The sequence below is a fragment of the Eumetopias jubatus genome, unplaced genomic scaffold (assembly GCF_037043125.1).
Source record: "Eumetopias jubatus isolate StellerSeaLion01/CBP00866 unplaced genomic scaffold, mEumJub1_p1.0 scaffold_9, whole genome shotgun sequence".
Taxonomy (NCBI): domain Eukaryota; kingdom Metazoa; phylum Chordata; class Mammalia; order Carnivora; family Otariidae; genus Eumetopias; species Eumetopias jubatus.
The window spans coordinates 41,402,352-41,422,003 of NW_028274815.1; the positions used below are offsets into that span (position 1 = coordinate 41,402,352).

The 19,652-nt window shown below is 40.2% G+C and overlaps 1 pseudogene; it reads right to left on the minus strand.

The window, feature by feature from the left end:
* Positions 1 to 365: 365 nt before the first annotated feature.
* On the minus strand, positions 366 to 8,881 carry LOC114223454 (cytokine receptor-like factor 3 pseudogene; annotated as a pseudogene).
* Positions 8,882 to 19,652: the final 10,771 nt, after the last annotated feature.

A 19,652-nucleotide genomic window follows, 5' to 3' on the forward strand; every position in this document is an offset into this window, starting at 1 on the left:
GTACAGTGGAAGGGTATAGATCTTTCTGTACTTGTACTTCTATGGCCAATTCGATTTTTATTGTGATGTGATATTGTAATTAACATTATGCTAAAAATAAAATGGACTGCATTATGATTTTGTCCACAACATTCAAATATCTTATTGCTAAAATATTCCAAAATGAATCCAGTAAACATTTGCTATTTCCAAATAGCCTGAGAGATGGATCCAACCTTTTTTACCAATGACAAGTAAACTAGGCTCAGAACAGCTGTGTTGAAACCCCAGAAACCAAAGCCAGTCATCCAAAAGTCTGAAATACTAACACATTCCATTCAAGATAGAAAAACAAGCATCCATCCAAAGTAAAGAAAATCCCACGATTAATCAAGTAACCAGTCAACATTCATTTCTCTGTTATTCAAGCTAATAGTTCTTTGAAGTTTGAAGTTTCTGCCTTTGTCATTTATTGATGGTTCCTACAGTCACAGATTCAATGTCAAATGGGAGAGTTCCATTGACCCCTTTGTCCAGAAGTAACTTTGAGCAGCTGATTATATTTTTCCATTTAAAAAATGGCAACATTTGTACTAATGCACAATGCTTGATCCTTCTACAGAGCATTTCAACTATGAATGCTAATGCCTGCCCACAGAAATAAACTGGAGTGCTGGAGCTGGATTCAGAATCATTCTGGTGTGTTCTATGTCTTCCATTGCTCAAACAGTACCTCTCAAAGCCAGCTTTCCACTCATTAGGCACCAATATGGAATGACATATTTGGGGGATGCTCCAAGCACTCCACTCCTATCAGTCATCTCCCCTACCAGAACTGATCATCAACATCCGAGTCTCTGTGCAATGCTGTGAGTTCCATGTCAGGGTTACATGTATGTCCTTAAAATGGTTGGAAGTACATTTATGGAATTGGTACCTATAATCTTGGGCTCCAAAGTCACCATCCACCTTACACTATTGTACTGTGAGGCCTCTAGGGTTCATTATTAGTTCTTGTATGTGTTCTCGTGGTTGAGATGCCACTGTACTATGGTTAAAAATGTAGTCTTTCACTATGTTAAGAACTGAGTCATCTGACTGAGCAGATAAACAAGGTGCATCAACCAGTACGGTCATTTCTGGTAACCTGTCCAACTGAATGCGTGAGTCTTTTTTGGTAAAGCATCCCAGTTTCCCATTCTGTTTTCACACACCACCAAGACTGGGGATTTCTCCTTCTTGGACTAATTCCTCTGCAGTGTTAGTCCCATGCTCTATGACTTCTGGAAGTCATCTATTGGCTTAATAGTCTCCTGTTCAGTGGTGTCCACCTCTTGTAAAAGAGACACCAATCGTTTATCCTGGAGCTTCCCCTTAAATCACTAAAACGCTATATCAGGACATCCTTTGTGATGTTCTCTCTTGGATCTCTGGGACAATGAGCTAATCCTGTCTAAATCATGATCCTTTTCTGAGAATCTTGATGAGAGGTTTGTAGACTCTATTCCCAGAAAAGTCATAATCCATATCCTGCCTCTGTGCCTCCTGCAACAGCAGCTCAGGTGCAGCTCCATGGTCCCCTTCACCAGGAGGCATGGCTGGGAGCTGTGCTTGCAGCTTCCTCACATCCCATCCATCACCTGAAGTAGCTCTTTTGAGGGAGAAATGGACTCTGAAGAAAGCCAAAATTCTCAGTTTGATATGTTATGCCTGAGCTGTCTTCAGCATGACTTTTGCACTTTCCGGACTGGTTGACCAGCGTTGGCAATGAGAAAGACTAAAAAAGACCAATAGTTCAATTTGGCTGCATATGGTACCTCTCAGCCCGTGGTTGATGGTGCGAATGCCTGGGGGGTAAAGGTCCACGTCAAATGGTCATTTTATAACAAAGAAGTCAGTGAACCAGGCTAACTAGGTGATTGCCCTAATTTCTAACTCCCAACTCCAAACCCTGTATTCACCTAGCAGTTCTTTCATTTTTCTCTCTTCATCTATTTTCTAATTACTCCAGTTCATTTTGAGAAAGAAAATCTTTTTCTGGTTAAATTATATACAACTTCTAAGGAAGAATATAAGAGAGTTGAGCCAGGGGAATTAACACTGAAATGATTCTTATAAGCTTCAACAACATTATGACTCAGGAATAAAGTAATAATTTTAAGTGCTTTGAATGTTTTATGAGAAGAAAATGAGTTAGGTACTGAAGGAAGAGTCCAAGAGTTGTCATTTGGCATTGCATTCCTCACAGCTCACACGTTGCCTAGAGTGGTGACCTGTAACTGTGAAGGTTACAAGAAAAACGCATGGCATGATGTAGAAGATAGAGATGTAGAGGGTCTTAGCCCAGGGGATGTGTGGGCTGCATACACTCTGGTTACATCAGCGTGAAATGACTTAGATCTCTGTTTTTTCCTCCATGGGCCTGGACCCAGGTGGGACCTTTGGTTTCCTCTGACTCTGTTACTGCTTGAGTTTCCAGGACTGCCTATTGGAAGGGAAAGCAAACGTGGAACAGACAGCAAGCCCCCTATGCCCTGGGACTAGGCATTTTGTATGCTGTTCATGGTGCTGCTGTCACAGACTCTGACCTTTCTGCCCATCTGGGACTCTGGACCCACCCACCCCTTTCTGTCTCAGTAAACTCCCTCATCCTGGCCCACTGTCTTCCTGGACTGTGGAATCTGCCCGGCTTTTTCTTCTCCAGACCCGTTCTCTCCCTGGCTCAGTAGAACTTAACCACCCTGTCCTTTTTCTTCAGTGATCACATGCGTGAATGAACTTGCTAACCTTTACTGAATGTTTATTGGGCACCAGGCACTGTTCTAAAAGCTTTACCGTATCAACTCATTTAATTCTCATGTTGACTACATGAGGTCCATATTATTATCCCCATGCAGTAATTTGCTCAAGATAACAAAGACATGAGGGGACAGAGCCAAGATTCAAATCCAGATAGTTTGGCTCCCAAAGGCTGAACTCTTAACCATAACACCATAAGGTCTCTGTAAATAAACACCCAGGTGGTAAAATGGGAAAGCCAGACCAGCAGGTGGAATCATGCAATATTTATCGTATTTGTATCCTGTGTGCCAGGCTCTTATGCCTGCAATGACGGATCCTAAGTTATACTAGATAACAATTGTACATTCTCTGAGTTCCCAATCTAGTGAACAATAAAATAAAGGACACCGATCATGACTAGAGGGAAATGCAGTCTGATTTACTAAGAGAGCACAGGAGAGAGAGTGAGCAGTCCCAGGACAGAGGATCAGGGAATGCTTCACAGTTGAGCCAGAGTTTGATGTGGATCCAAGCACTGTATTTGGGCATTAGAAGGGAAGAAAGAAGGCAGCAGTTCTAGGAAAGGGACTAACAGAGAGTGTCCAGGGCACACCGTGTACAGGGGCAGTACGTAACTCTGGATAAGAACTAGAATAGGAACAGAACATAGAGCTGAGAGGGCAAGGCTAGAATTTAGAAAACCTCATATGCCAGGTTAAAGAGTTTGTATAAAAACTGAAAGGTGACATATGTCAGAGGTCTTGAGCATGCTTCAGGAGGACTGACTGGGCAGCAGAGCAGGACATCAATCAGAGCTAGGAGCAACCAGATAGGAGGTAAGGCAGTCTCTTAGTTGGAAGGGCCAGAAGGCAGTGGACAAGGGGCGGGGGAGTGAACCTGAGAGCCATCTGAGAAGTAGGTACAAAAGTCCTATTGAGTTGGATATGAGAAGTGAGGAAGAGTGAGTTGTTGGAGCTGGTGGGAGTCAGAGTGCCCAGGCCCTTTGCTCATGGGTAAGTATCTTTTCCCTTCACTTGATTTCTTAGCACACTTCACCCAGCAAACATCATGTGCAAGGCCTCCACCTCTACTACTCTGCCTTCCGTGACTCTCAGCAGAGGGAGAATAAAGTGGGTCTTGACTGCGATGGCATGTGGTCAAACCCCTCTTGGTACCTACAAAACATGATACATGATTCACAAGTGCGTAAAGCACTTACGGAAAATTTGTGAGGCTCAGTTTAGAAATTGCATTAATTCTTATAGCCACAGTTCTTAAAAAGAGTCAGGGGAACTCCCAAAGTAGCCCAGAGAGCCACAGCTCAAACAATGATATGCTGAGTTAATTGTTCACTTAGGCCTCTGGTTTGTTCTGGGATCTCAGGAAGGGAAAAAGACAAGTACTCTTTTGAAAAGGGCTTTGAGAATAGGCGTGATCTACTGAGCAGCAATGCTGGTTGTGGACATAGGAGGGGGAATAATGGAAATGGGCCACATACAAGCCATCCCAACTCAGGCCCAGTTTTTGTGGGATCCTGCAGTTGAAATAGGGGAGCATCTGTAGGGACAAGATCCCTTGAATATCTCTGGGGGACTTTGGGACTCTGGCTTTTTTCTGTGAGAACCTTTTAATGGAAATGTCAATCGCCTTAAAAAAGGTATGGAGATTATCTTGCTTCACTAGTAGTCTTAGGAGACTTGCAGACATGTTGGACCCAGTTTTGGCAAATGACTTCACCTCCTCCCTCCAAAAGGAAGAATAGGACCTAGCATGATGGATACACGGGGATCTCCACTGACTGAGATTTAATACTTTTTTATTAATGCTGGCCTGAAGGGGCCAACTGCCCTTGAAATTCTTCTTCTAGTATTTCCCTTCCCTCGGACCCAAAAGAGTGAGATAATGAGACAGAGCTGGATAGCTTAGACCTATCTCTCCTTCCTTGACAACAATTTTTGGCACAGCCATGTGTTAATGGATGGCAATTCCAAAGTCACAGAGTTGTTCCCAAAGCATGCCTGGACTCAGTCTGAGGTTGAATGACCTAGACATTCAATCCACTGCCCTATTCATGACTGCAAACTGGAATACCAAATGCTGCTTCCTTCACGTGACTTTGTCACATGCCAATCGATACGCTCAGAGTCTGCTGCTTGCCCAACTATCACTCCTCTTATTCAGATGAAAGCCACAGTGTTAAATGATATATGCGGTATAGTCTCCATTGGTTCCTACCAATGAAACTTCATAAAAGAGACTGATGTGACTGCCTAAAACCCAAAGTGTTAATTTCACCAATCCTAGGACATCTCCTTTTTCTTCTTTAGGGGTTGTTTGGAGTGTGGTTGCATTAAGTTGTCATCTCTAAATTTATCTAGTATGAGTCAGGTAATGGCCAGCATTGTATTTATCCTGATTTCAGCTGATGCCTGATCTTATGAGCAGATGTCAATCATTTTAGAGGTAGGGGCATGAACAAAACTTGGCAGTGACATGGCAGAATCTTTCACTCAAGGGCTGGAATCAAGATTCTCTGAGCTATGAATTTATCAGGAGGTGGCATGGATAAGAGATGGTAGTAGAGGCCAATGAAACAAGGTTGCCATATCTAGAGTGCTAGACCTGGTTAGAAGTGGGCCAATCTTCAGTGAACCCAGAAATCCTTCCTCCTCCACTGATTACTAGAAAACAACTTGTTCCCAATATGTATGAGGTTTACCTTTTGCTCTTTGCACGGCATGAATATTCAACTCAGCCAAGAAGGAATTTGGGAGAAACATTTTCATGTGTGATTGAAATATTTTCACAAGGAGTGATAAGACAGAAATGTAACTCTTCAGAGGGTCTAAATCCACAGCAACTCAGAGAAGCCATTTTGCATGATTCATAATGGAATTTATCCAAGGCTGTCACAGGTCCCAAAGAATAGCATCCTGGAGCTTATCATGGTTGCATAATAAATCGAGCGGAGTATAATAGGAGAGGTCAAACATCAAAAAGCAAACCCCTTATCTACTACCAAATCTTCTTTAAAAAAATGAATCCCTAGAAAGAGGTCACACTGTTACTTTTGCTATGGTGGGATTCAGGCTTATTCATCAGTAATTGCACCCAGGAGAGATTTCTTAGCCTCTACTTGAAAAGCAGGGACAGGAGGGGAAATAATTCCAGGTGGGAGGTTTTTTCGTGGTCCATCAAATCTCAGACATAGGTTTCTTATTTTAAAATAGAAAAGGCTGGCCAGGATGGTTTTGTTTTATTCTCTTGCCTCAACCCTTTTAATACTTACTTGGTTTCATATTTGACAAACAATGACCACAAAACGGCTATTTGCCTGGCAGAATGCTAAGCATATTTGCCTAGTTTTCGCACTAAATCACTTAACACTAAGAAAAAAACATTCAGATCTTCATTTCAAAGATTAGGAGACTGGATTTCAGAAATACGCAGTGCATCACCCAAGGTCACACAGTGAGGAAATGGGATCTCAGGGATTTGAACATGGTTTTCCATGAGCCTAGAATTCTTCAGATGGCAAAATGCCATCTCTCTCATATTATATCTGCATTATAAACTCATTTTTATATCTACAATGTTGATATCCTTACCTGTTTATGTTTAAAACTGCACTTTTTATTTTCAACTTTTGAGAACCTAGAAGCAGAAAATATGCCTCTTGTTCACTGAAACAATGTTAAATGCATTTAAGGTGTAGATCTTGATTTTATAAAATATTATCGGATAATTTCTTATTAGATCAGTAAAATTACACAGTAAAGCCATTTTAATGGAATTTAACAAGCACAGAGTTTATTCTAATACATTTTTTTTAATCTCTAAAATATGAACATAGGTGAAATCCCAGAGTAACTGTGTAACACTTTCAGTTGACTCATCTATAATAAGAAGGTAGGTATTTTAATTTTTGTTTTGCCCTTATAACCCATGTCTCTGCAGTTGGTTAGTTTAATTCAAGGCAAGTCTCAGACCAAAATTGAAGCAATTACTATCCCATCATGAGAGGTAATTAATAGATCGTTCACTCAAATTACTGAAGATTATGATTTCTAGCATTTTCACCTGGTAGATCTTTAGGATGCCAGACCTCACACTCTGTAGGGAAGTAGGTTAACACACTGGTTGTTCACTTTTCCTGCAGTTCCTAGTCTGGACTTTCTGTGCTATGAAACTGTCAAGTTTCTATTTGGCATCTTTCTATTCAAGGAATTCTCATCCTGTATTTCTAATTCTTTCCTCTCTGAGGGCTCCCCTCCTGGGCCTCACTGATCCTTTTGTTAGAGGGGGGAACAGTGACATTCTCTCTTTTCAGTCAAGTACGTAATGGATATCAATTCCTAGAGTCTCCTCACTCATGTAAAGCAGAAAATCAGAGACAATATTCTCCTCCTGTGAAAGTAATCACTTGGGGTGGCACAGAACCCCAGAAATCTCCAAATTAAGATGTCTTCCGGGCTGGAGGACATCTGCTCTTCACAATGGCATCTTTGGAAAAGAAGGATCTCTCAGCTGCTCCTCCTAGTGGCAATTTCTAGCCCTGTATTTTCTGCTGGAGCCCTTTGGCCTTAAGGAATTGCTCCAAACTGCATGGGTTTTGAGAAAAGTTGTATTATTTTTAGTTCTACCATCTGATTTTTTTTTTTCTTACTACAGATCCCATTAGTGGTATCTGTGAGACCATGCAACTAATTTAAGGATCCGTTTTTTGAAACTTTCTTTTTAAAGTTCTAAAGAATTTCTCCAGAAAGTAAACAAAGACATATCAGTAGCACACATGTAGTTCCTCCCTTATGCCCTTTCCACCATGTTGCAAGGGAGAGCTGAGATCCACTGATTCCCTGGCTGGGTTGAATATTCATTTACTCATGTAACAAACCCTAAGTATTTACTTTGTACCAGTCACAGTTCCAACTACTGGGGAATACAGGATATAACAAAAGAGAAAAATTCCTGCCTACATCAAACTTATTCTCAAGTAGGAAAGACAGACAATAAAACACATATATAAAATATGTAAGATAATAGATGATAAATCAGGGAGAACATTCTGGATTGTGTGTGGGGTGCCATGTTCTTCAGCCCCTCCTCATCCTCAGTCTCTTCAGACAGTGTCGGAATTCCGATTACTGGGTATAATGGACACTGACTTTTCTGCCTATATAATATCCTTACTCCTTTGTTCTTTACCAACAGAATTCTGATTTTCTCTGGACAACCTCATACTAATTTTCCTAGACTCATTTGCAGCTATAGAAGGCAATGTAACTCTGTTCTAGTCATGATATCAAGCAAATGTTCCTGAGCTGGTTGTCTCAGAGACTTTAGAGAAGACTCTCTATTTTCCTTTGGCTTTATTCCTGCCAAGGATATGGACACGATTTCTGGAGTTGCAGTCACCTTGCAATCAGGAGGCAAGGTCATGTCAGAGATCGCATAGCAGGAAAATGGATCTCAAGCAGCTGTATCAGCCTGGACTACCTGCTTCACTCAGCACCAACGCATTGCATGACCCTTGGGGGGCTCCATCCACATTGCAGCCTCTGCATGTGCGGCACACTGGACCCCAATTCTAAAGTCTGCAATAAGTATGAGATTCTTGGGAATTGTGTAATACTGCAGAACTGTGTGTGTGTGTGTGTGTGTGTGTGTGTGTAATAATCCTGTGGTTTACTCGCAGTAGTATTACATGAAGCCAAACACAACCTTTAACCCTGATTCACTAGAGGATTAACAGTAGCTGCATTTCCTCTTCTAAACTTTTCTCTCAAGATACAGAGGCACATAGTCAAGTTGAGTCCTAGGACAATTCAAGTATCTTACATGGCAGTTATGCAAAGTGGGCTGTAATAGTCACTGTCAGGATGATTCATCTGTCAAGTTAATTTTCTTGCCAACCCAACACCTTCTAAGAACCCAACTTGTTCAAAAAGGAGAGTTAAAGAAAGGAGGAGGTTGAAAGCATTAGACTTTAAGTCAAACAATCAGAACTCTATCTTACATGACACAGGTTCAAGGGGTGGCTGTTCCTCAACCCCATATCCAGGCGCTCACCTGTCAAGACATCTGTGAAGATAATCCTCTGGAATCCAGAATCTGTGTCCATTGTCATTGAACAGATTCAGCCTCATCTGTCTTGCTCAAGCCATTGCATTTGCCTTGCCCTTCATCTCCTTGTCTTCATTTATGTTTCCTCTAAGTAAGTCTCCATATTACCACAGACTTGCCTTCCTCAAAATCGCATTTCCTATCACTTTCTTTCTTTAGAACTTTCTTCAGATAAATGCTGCCTTCTGAATAAAGCCCAGATGCCATTAACTGGGCATGCTAGGTTCCTTATGTTATGGCAGGGTTTGACTTTCCAGCTTCAATGCCTGCCACTCACTACATCTTGACAATTTCTGAATACATGGTGCCATTTATAATTTTGTGCCTTTCTTTTTCATGGGTTTTCTTTCTGTAAGAATGTTCCTCTTCCTCTCAACTTTCTGCAATCCCCTTGCTCTTCTGTCAAGGTTTAGCAGATAGAAGTGTCTCTGAAGTTTTTCCTGATTTATGCAAACAGTTGGTTATTCCTTCCCCTGCATTCGTCTTCTTCTTTTTTAAAAAAGATTTACTTATTTATTTGAGAGAGAGAGAGAGAATGTGGTAGGGCGGGGCAGAGGGAGTGGGAGAGAGAGAGTCTTAAGCAGACTCCACGCTGAGTGTGGAGGCCCACTCAGGGCTCAGTCTCACAACCTTGAGATCACAATATGAGCCACAACCAAGAGTCAGATGCTCAACCGACTGTGCCACCCAAGCACCCCTCCGCTGCATTATTCTTTACACATCACTTAGTACTCTGCATTATTCTTTACCCGTCCCTTGGTACTACCTCGTAACAACACTTACTTTGCCCCATTACAATGATCAACTATCATTTGTTTCTGTCTCCCTTTCCATATGATGCATTCTCAAGGGTTCATGTTCTCATCTTATTAATCTTTATGTCCGAGGTTTTCGTATAAGTGCTTGGCAAACGTAAGATGAGTTTTCTAAACATGAGTTTAAAATTTTTTTTAATTCAGAATTTAATCTAAGTAATTGTCTCTATCATAAGTGACCTGGTTAAATCAGAGATGAGAATGAAGTAACCAAAAATTCCAAATGCAAAGCTTATGAATTATTTGGAATCAGAGTCAAAGCCTTGAATTATGTTGAAAATTACTACTCTGAGGCCATTAGTAAAATAGAGACTTTGAGCTGCGTTCAGGATAATATCAGTGCACAACGTAACTATCAATAGATATGTGTGGATATATGTTCGTACACCTAATGGCAGAAAATATATCTTAATGTATTTTGTTACTAACCAAAGCAATAATATTTTATGAGATTATATTGTACAAGTATACATATTAATTTTCTGTTGGCTGGGATAAGAACTCCTCTAATTTGATTAGATGGCAGTGGTATAAACAATACATATTGATATCAAGGGAGCCTATTGTATTTAATGTTGATGGATCCTAACAACAGCAATTCATATATGGTTCCAATAGCAGTAACTAGGAACATTGCTTTTAGGTGCAAACCTATTAATAAATAGAGGTCATTATAAAATGTCATCCAGTAAGCCTATCTTTTCCCCACTGGAAAAAAAAATACAGCTTAATGCTTATATGTGACATGTCTGAGGGAACTGAGCTAGGAGAGAGATGCGTAATTTCTGTGCTCTGCATTGGAAATTCCCGGGTTGCTATGAGAAAGTGGAGCCAGGAGGGCAGAGCTTGCACAAAATTTTACATCAAGTAGTGGCATTCCTCTATCCTCTCCCTCTCGTCTCTGTCTCTCTCCTTCTCTCTCCCAAATGGACAGTTTGTTTGTGCCCACAGTATTTGAGTGGGCCATTATACTGTGTGTACTTCACTTTAAAACACATCAGTATAAGCTGTGTGGTACATATGTGGGTGAGAGAATTAACTTTGCACCAAAGTAACTGTTTAACACTTGATATATCTCTTTCAAGTCCACATTCCAAAGGTAGTTCCTGAGCATTTTAAAGATCCTAATCAGGAGTCTACATTTCAAAGGAGGCTGAAACTGACACTTCAATATCACCATCTAAATCTGCACTAGCCTCTTGCTATTTAGTGTAGTTCAGAGACCACTAACAGGCATTATCTACGAGCTTGTTAGAATGTAGAATCTCAGGCCCTCAACCCAGACATAATGAATCAGAGTCTGCATTTTAGCATGACTCCCAGTGGATTCTGTGAGCATTTAATGTGAGAATCACTGCACTAGGCAATTTGCTAATTAGCATATGAGATGTTAGAAATAATTTTTGCATTGGTGAAATGAGTAATGACCAAACATGTGGGTCGTTAGAAATACCGTACGGGGGTATCTCTGCTCTTGCCGGAATCTGGGGAGCCCAGTAGTTTTTTGGGTGGCACTCCAAAATGAATCTAGGACTCATTTGGTCTTGTTTGTCTCCCCACTCAACAGAAAACTCTGGCATCTGCTCTGACTGTGAGTTTAGCTGGCCCTGTTGTCAAAATATTGTCGCCTTTACTTGGGAATAAAACTTTCACAAAAGGTGCTTGTCATTGTCTACAAGGACAGAGAATGAGAATGTCATGTGATTGCTTTTGTACTTGCTTGTTTGTATGTATTTGTTGGTTTGGAAACCTCCTGGGAGTTTGCTGGATATTATCTGAAACCCGCCCTTATAAGCACAGGGCAGGGAAGGACAAAGAAAGAGGCAGGCCACTCCAGATGAGGTAGGTGGCAGATTTAAAAAATCAAGGGAACTATGCAGCTCGTTTTAGGCAGCCCCAAGACAAGTAGATCTCTGCACTCACTGGCCAAATCTTAAAGCTTTATTATAGAGGCCTTAATTGGGTTTAATCACGCCCACATGGTCTCAACACCACCTCCCCATCTGAAGGCTATCCTTGGGGGAGCTTCTGAGAGTGAGAAATGCCAACAGAATTAGCCCCCCCTCCCCCCAAGCAGAAGGCACATTCCAAGGACAGGGGAGGGTGGAGCCTCTGATTGCCAGGGACAGACAGCTCAAAGGGCAAATGCTGGTCACATGCTCTCAATGACCACCCACAACAGAGTTTATAAGTTTGTCCAAGACTTCTTACATTATAACATTATAACGTGCCACCTGGTAGGGAGCACACTTATAATCCTAACAACCCTGCCATCTTGATATTGGCACCTACTGTCTCTTCATTTTGTTTGAAATCCTCCTGATTCTCAGTATGATGAATCCTTTTTTTTTTTTAACCTGTAGCTTTTTGTATTGTTATAACTCTAGATCCTATTTAAACCTTTTCTTTTAGCTGAAGAAGATCTTTGACACCACTTCAGCAGAAGGGAGGGTGATGCCTCGTTATTGTCAGGTGGCTATAGAAACCCAGTTCCCTAGTCTTTGTTGACATTTGGATAGGAGTCTTATTACTGCTTGGCAGGGTGGGAGTTCCAATACCCCATATGGTTTCTACTGACAGTGCACTGGTGGTAGTCTCATTACTACTGGGTGATTATGAAAGTCTTGTCTCTCCACTGGCCTCTTCTGACTCCACCTGAGCAGGGAGGGGGGAGGAGCACCTCATTGTGTGTGTGGGAGGAGGTGGGAGGTGGCAGTGTAGGTTTCCAATCGGTCTCCACTGTGGATAAACACCGGTGATTGTTGATTCCAGACTCCTAACGAGTTCACTACAATAAAACTGATTCTAAATAGGGAAGCTGAATTCTCCAAATGAGAGGAGACATCTGAAATCTTTGAGAAATCAAATCTAGTGGAAAATGCAAGGGGAAATATTCCTTATGATTTTGTTCTGGAAACTGACTTTTCTGCCAATCCTTCCTTAATATGTTTATTTTGCATTCCCCCATCTCCTCTATTACATGCTTTGTTTATGTCGGTGCTTCTGCATTGAAGACTAAGCAATTGTATCCTTAGAGTGGAAGTTATAGCAGCTTCACAGAAACATTTTGATCTCTCTGAAAGAAATTGCTTGCTCTATCTGCATGCCTGTTCTCTTCCTGCATTCCAGTTAAGATACAACTTTACATGGGTGAGTACATCTCTGGAAAAATTCTCTTCTGCCAATTTCCCCAGGCCAGAAATCTCAGTTGCAGAAAGCTCTTGATACATTATTCTTAAAGAAAATAATAATTTTTATAAGAAAGTTCAGGTCTTGACCACATATTGTCAACGTGTCAAAAAATTTTTAAAAATTATCAACTTACTTTATTTTCCTTCTGCTTAATGTCAATTAAATTTATTGATTGATACTGTTTACGAAAATTACACATCTGGGCTCTGGATGGAGAGGATTTCTGACCAAAGCTTCCCCTTATCTCATGGGCAGTTCTCACAGTGCAGAATCAGATTCAAGAGGCAGCAAAGGAGCTTAGACTTTAAGATGCGTCAGTGTTTTAAGGGAAATGTCAGAAACTATTGATGTTCAGATTCTAGGACAAAAAAACAAACAAACAACTCAATCCAGAAACTAGATCCAAGCATGAAGGATCTGAAAAAGGCTACAAATGCAAGTATATGAAAAAAAAAAGTTATTTTGCTGAGGAGATATGACAAAGTGTGAGACTATTGTCCACTCGAGGCACTAATTTTCTTTCCGAACCTTGGTTAAGACTTAATTGTGGTCAGTATTGCATCTCCCTATTCTAGAAGCAGTATTTATCTGAATATTACAGATAATATCAATTTCTGCCATGTCATCTGGATTTAGCTAGGATTTAGCTTGTGAAAAACAAAGGGAGAGAAATGGAGAAGAGCAGCTTCTGAAGACCTGTCATCGAGAAGTGAAGAGAAATTTAGAAAAAAGCTCCACGTTCTCCTGTTAAAATTCACCTTTGTCTTTTTACAAGTATTTTCTTATTATTCTCTTTTATCTCTCCAGCCATCTCCCCCCCCCAACCCTTTTCGTCCTATTTCGAAGAGGTAGTTGGTTGTGTGAAAAAGAGGGGAGAAGAGACCATTACTAAAGATTCTAACTTTGGCTCATGCCATGTTGCTCTGGAAGCAATTTCCCTCCTAAATATTTAAACTCTTCTGCTGTATTAATACATTGTATTAACTGTCCCCTGCTTTTCCCTGCTCTTCCACTCCCATATACCCTGCATATACACCCCTGCCTGGATCACTTCAAAATCAAATGGTTCTTCCCGGGGTTGTACATGAGTAGCACATCCTTAGGATCAGAATGCTGATGAAGAATTTTAATATTCAGGGTCTGTGTTCATAAGGAGCTAAAAATGTTCACTTTTTTTGGTCTTTATGCTTGAAATCTAACTATTTTAAGAGTAGCTTTAGATGTTGGTATCTTTTTGTGAATTTTACCTGACAGTGAATAAACCTTCGGTTGTGGTTTTAACACTCATTCTTTGCTTCTAGAATTTCTGTTTCCATTTTACTGTGGATTATTGCTTCTGTCCCATTTTCTAGATTTCCCTATAGTACTGCCAGTTATCCATAGGCTTAATCTCCACTGTCTGTCTATCATGTTTATTATCTATCTCACTGTTTGCATGGTTTTTACATGATTCTTAGAGAGTTCCGTAAGTTCTCTGTGTCCATATTAAGATGAGTGGGCATAGGATGGGGCTATTATGAATAGGCCCAGCCAAATTTGTTTTGTAGTGGAAACATGTGATCAAACCTCGCTTAAGTGAGGTGAGAGCTTCTCTGACTTGAATATGGTGACTTTCTTTCGGTGCATTATGAAGCAGATGGTTCACGAAAACTCTAAGTCCCAAACGACTTTGTTCTCATTGCCTTCCTTTCCCTGTCTCTTCAGCTCCTATGTCACCTTGACACTCAAGTGTGCAGGGGGCCACCCTCCTCTTGAGATGTGCAGTAGAAGGGGATGGAAAAGGGCAGTATCTGTCTCTGGATGCCTCAAAGCATACACCTTTGGGTCTTGTTTAGATTTGGGGCCAGAACCATATTTTTAAGGAATGCTGTTGGGTTGAAATGGTCTATCATTTTCCTGTATGACTCAGCTGTTCAGTTTCAGGCATCCAAGCCTGTGTCAGCAGCCAAAGCTGATGTTTCCCAATACAATGGCCATATAGTAAACAGAAATGGTGATATAGTTAATAGAAATACCCAGATCTCTTTTTCTTCAAAACATTTATTTCCATCTGTAATACTAGGTTATCATTTGCTTCTCTGCCTATTGTCTTTCTCTATTTTAATAAACTCCCTGTGAGCAGGGATTTTGATAGCTTTGGTCACTGCTGGATTCTTAGTGCCTGGCACACAGAAGGTACCCAGTAGATGTCTGTTAAAAGGAAGTAAGGACATAACCATAAATTGGAGAAGACAAAAGTGATTATCAGTCTCTCTTTACTTCCTTGACTCTACATTTCCAATATATAAGTGTCTAAAGTTGAGGATGAATGGTTTAGGAAGGGAATGTAGATGGTTTATTATAGAACATATTGGGTTTCAGGTGCCCAAAAAACATCTTCATGGAGATGTCAACTGCAAATGTAGATTGAAAAGCTGAAGCTAAAGGGACACTTTTGTGCTGAAGGAGAGCCTGAAGATTCAACAGCATCTATGTAGTATCTGGTGCAGGAAAAACACTAGGCAGATTTTATAACCAGAAATAATCAGTGTACTGAAGACTGAATTCTTGGCACACTAATGCGGAACTTAAAGAAAAATATTTTTTACATAATTATGGCCTTCTAAGCAAAGAACACTAAGTAAAAAGGACAAACATGGATGTGACACAGTGGTTGAATAGAGATCTCCATAGATAGAGATTTATCTTCAGGAGTATTGTTTTTATATTTCAAAAGGGTATAAAATCCCTGGGGCCATCTGTTTATAATTAAAAGGATTGTAAAACAGTAGGGAGCAAAGATTTATCTTAGTCTTTCTGGAAGGAGAGTGGGCGCTTAGTGGTAGTTCTTATATGAGCTCCCAGATTCATAATTTTGGGATTCTTCTCTGTAGTGCCAAAGAAAAAATCACGTGTGCATGCAGGGCGACATCTGGCTCCCATTGTATCACCCTGAAGAGAGATACTGGGTTGTGGGGAACCAGCACATTTGTTGCTGTAACACAATAATACTATGCCTTTGATCCAAAAACCTAATGTCTGATTTCGGGAAAAAATAACTAAATATACCTCTTAGAAACATTCATTGACTAATAGTTACAGGCCATTAAGAGAAAAAAAAAACATGCATATGATTGAGAACTGGGAGAAGATGGTATTTTAGAAGATAACTGGGTTTTCAAGTATTTGAACTCTCAGGTAGAAGACAGATTTAATCTAATCTTAACCTAGATCATAGAGGGCTGTGTAAAGGTCAGTTGTTGCATATTACTGGGAAGCAAGTTCTGGTACAAAAAGGGAACGCATTTTTATCAAATTTTTCAGTAATGGACCATGATCCCTTAGAATTTGAGAAGTAATATGTTGTAATGAAAAGAATACTGGGTCAGGATTAGGACAATTCCTGGGATTTTTTAAATACTCATAGCCATGTTTTTTTCAGGTACGCTATCATATTTGAATCTCTGTTTTCTCATCTTTTATCTATTGAACAGTCCTGGCCATAAAGATGCACCATGTGAAAGTACTGATGTACAAATGAATCTGAAATAAATTACCCTGAGCTGAAGTATAAAAACAGAGACTAGGTGGCCACTTCTCAAGCCACCTTTGATGTCGGATATTCTGATGACTCCAACCCCAGCTGTCTGAGTGCAACCTTATGGGGGACACCAGTTGGGACCACCCAACGGAGTCCAGTCAACCTACAGAACCATGAGAGACAATAATATCTTGTTGTTTCAAATTGAGGGGTAGTGCTATATACAGACAGAGAGATAGATAGATTTTCCAAATAATGATAATGGAAGCTAGTAGGTAAAGTGCTTTGCTCATGGACATTTAGCTAGCTGGTGGCAGAATCCAGATTCTTCAGTCTCTGTCCACGCACCATTAGATCATTTCTGTCTTGGGAGACCCCTCTGTAGTAAATACAGCAGCATTTGTTTGTCTAGTTTTACAATGTGTGAATTAAGGCAGAATATAATTATGTTTGAGTGATTTAATTGAGGTCAAAAAGGTAATTTAAAACATAACCCCAGGCACTGCTAAGGCCCTTTATCAGCTCAGCAATTCTACTCCTGGGCATATAATGCAAAAATAATGAAAACATACATCCACATAAAAATTTGTACATAAATGTCGATGGCATCATTCATGATAGCCAAAAAGTGAAAACAACCCAAATGTCCACCAACTGATGAATGGATAAACAAACTGGTATTTCCATGCAATGGAATATTATTCAGCAATAAGAAGTAATAAAATAGCAATATATTCTACAACATGGGCTAGTTTTGGAAAACATTACGTTAAATGTTAAGAAGGTCACATATTGCATGATTCCATACAAATCCATACAGTCAGAAAGTAGATTAGTGGTTGCTTAGGGCTGGGGTGTAGTGGGAGAAGAAGAATGGCTAATAAAGGATATGGGGTTTCCTTTTGCAGTGATGAAAATGTTATAAAATGGATTGTGGTGATGAATGTACAACTGTGTGAGTATACTGTTGGGAAATGTCATCAAAAAGACATGACTGCTGACTGACCCATGAGCTGGATTTGGGCACTTAGAGGCTCTCACCCCCACCCCTGTCCTGGAATGTGGGTTCTGCTTGCCTTTCCTGCTTCCAGGGGCTGCTCCAAAGACATAGCCTTGAGATGGTGATGTTGTGTTGAAAACACCTACATGGTATATGTGACTGAGCCAAGTTAGGGCTTCTTTTTAAATTTTTAAGATTTGGAGGGGGTGCAGGGATCCATCTGTCTTGCTATAGCCCCAAATAAGCCTTGCATGTAAGTTCCCTTTGCTTATTAAAACTGCTACCTACCAATCTGGAGGGGCCTGCCTCTTTCTTTAGTTTCTTCCTGTCTTCCATTTTTGGGGGCCAGTTTCAGATCACACCTTGGAAGCTCCTGAGAGGGCTGCAAACCAACATACACCATTGAGTTATACTCTTGAAATGGGTCAATTTTATGGTATGTGAACCACACCTCAATAAAGCCGTTATGAGAGAGACTGAGAAAGACAAAGGAGAAAGAAGAAGACAGCTCTTCATCTTGACCAAGGAAACCAGGACTGAATTTCAAAAGGGCACATTCTATAATACTGAAATATGCCAGCTGAGTAATACCATTAAAGTGAGATGCAAATGAATTAAGGTTGTGATTTATTCCTGAAGTGAGTCAGATTTGCCTGAAGCAGTATTTTCTAAAGTGTGGTAAGCCTTCTCTTGATGGCATGCCTGAGGATATTAAGGAGTACACAGATTTTAATTACCGTGAAATTAATTTGTTGATGCTGATATTCCATTTGTGGTGGTAATATAAAGTTTTCTTTGGAAATATATTAATTTTAGATAAAATAAATTAATCTAAAGAAACAAAAATATAGAAAATATGGTACAGTTGGAATGAGGATATGGTATAATATTACGAAGATGGTTCATGAACAGTTCACTTTTGGGAAACTCTAATCTAAACTTCTCCCAACACTCAGATTATTCTCTAAACTTCTTCAGCATTAGTGGGCTTTTGGTTATCTGAAGGGAGGTTTAGGTGTGTGGGGGCATATGGCTTGAGGTCACCTGTTCTCAAACCAGGGGGCACATGGCTTAAAATGGCAAATCAAAAGTGGCTCACTTCTGTGTAAAAGACCATATCTCATGTCTGATTCAGTAATATAGTGGAAAAAAAAAAGGGTTGTTAGGTCAAGGAATTTGGATTTGAGTATTTGCTGTGTGATTTGTTAAACTTTGGGCACATCACAGTATCTCTGAGTCTGTATTTTATGTGTGAAATGGAAATACTAGGACTTATTTTAATAGCATGGTTGTAAGGATTAACTAAAACAATGTAAGTGACATATCTTACCCTACATAAAGTAGATAATTAAAACTAGTTTCCTTCCTTTCGTTGTAGGTTGTACAATCGCATTCCATGGAACAGAGTGGAAAGTTAATTGGCTGTGTCATTCTGTCAAGAAGATATGCGTTAAGGCTCTTATAGGGCTGAAGGTTGAGCCCCTCTGGTCTTTCCAAGTCAAGTACAGTTATTGGTCAGTCACACTCCCAAGGGCAATTAGCACATTCTCTGGACAAAATTCCCTTCCTTTCAAAAGATTTCTCTATTGAACTGTGCTATTGTGATTACTATTCTAGACTCTTTGGTTGTTATGCAGAGTGTGTGTGTGTGTGTGTGTGTGTGTGTGTGTGTGTGTGTTGACTGCATCTTCTTTGCACATAGACTGGAAGATCATCCAGGGAAATCCTTTGGGTACCCAGATACTTCCTACTAGAGGAAACTGATCACCAAGAGCCTGGTAGTTTAGTTTACTTAGAGATGGAGTAGAAATTATTTCCCCTTAAGTACCATTGCATCTTTCACAGAAATTACATAATTGGGTCTTTATTCAGTATGCAATGTGAGGAGATAAGTAGAACATGGGCTTTGCAGTTTTACATACTTGCATGTACTTGTTCATTTGCTTCTCTTAGTCTCTGAGTTCTCTTTGATGAAAAAAGATAAAAGGAAGAGAGGGAGAGCGGGAGGGAGAAAAGAAGGAAAGAAAGAGGAAGGAGAACAGGGAGGAAGGGAAGAAGGAATGAATGAATGAAGGGAAGGAAGGAACGGGGAAGATTTATATATGTATTTTTTTATTATATCTTTTCTACCAAGATATTGTGAGAATAAACAAAAATGAGGTAATCTGGAAGAGAATTAGAGTAGTCACTTTTGTTCCCTCTATTCTTACCTCCTCTTCTGACTCAATTTTGGAGTTTACAA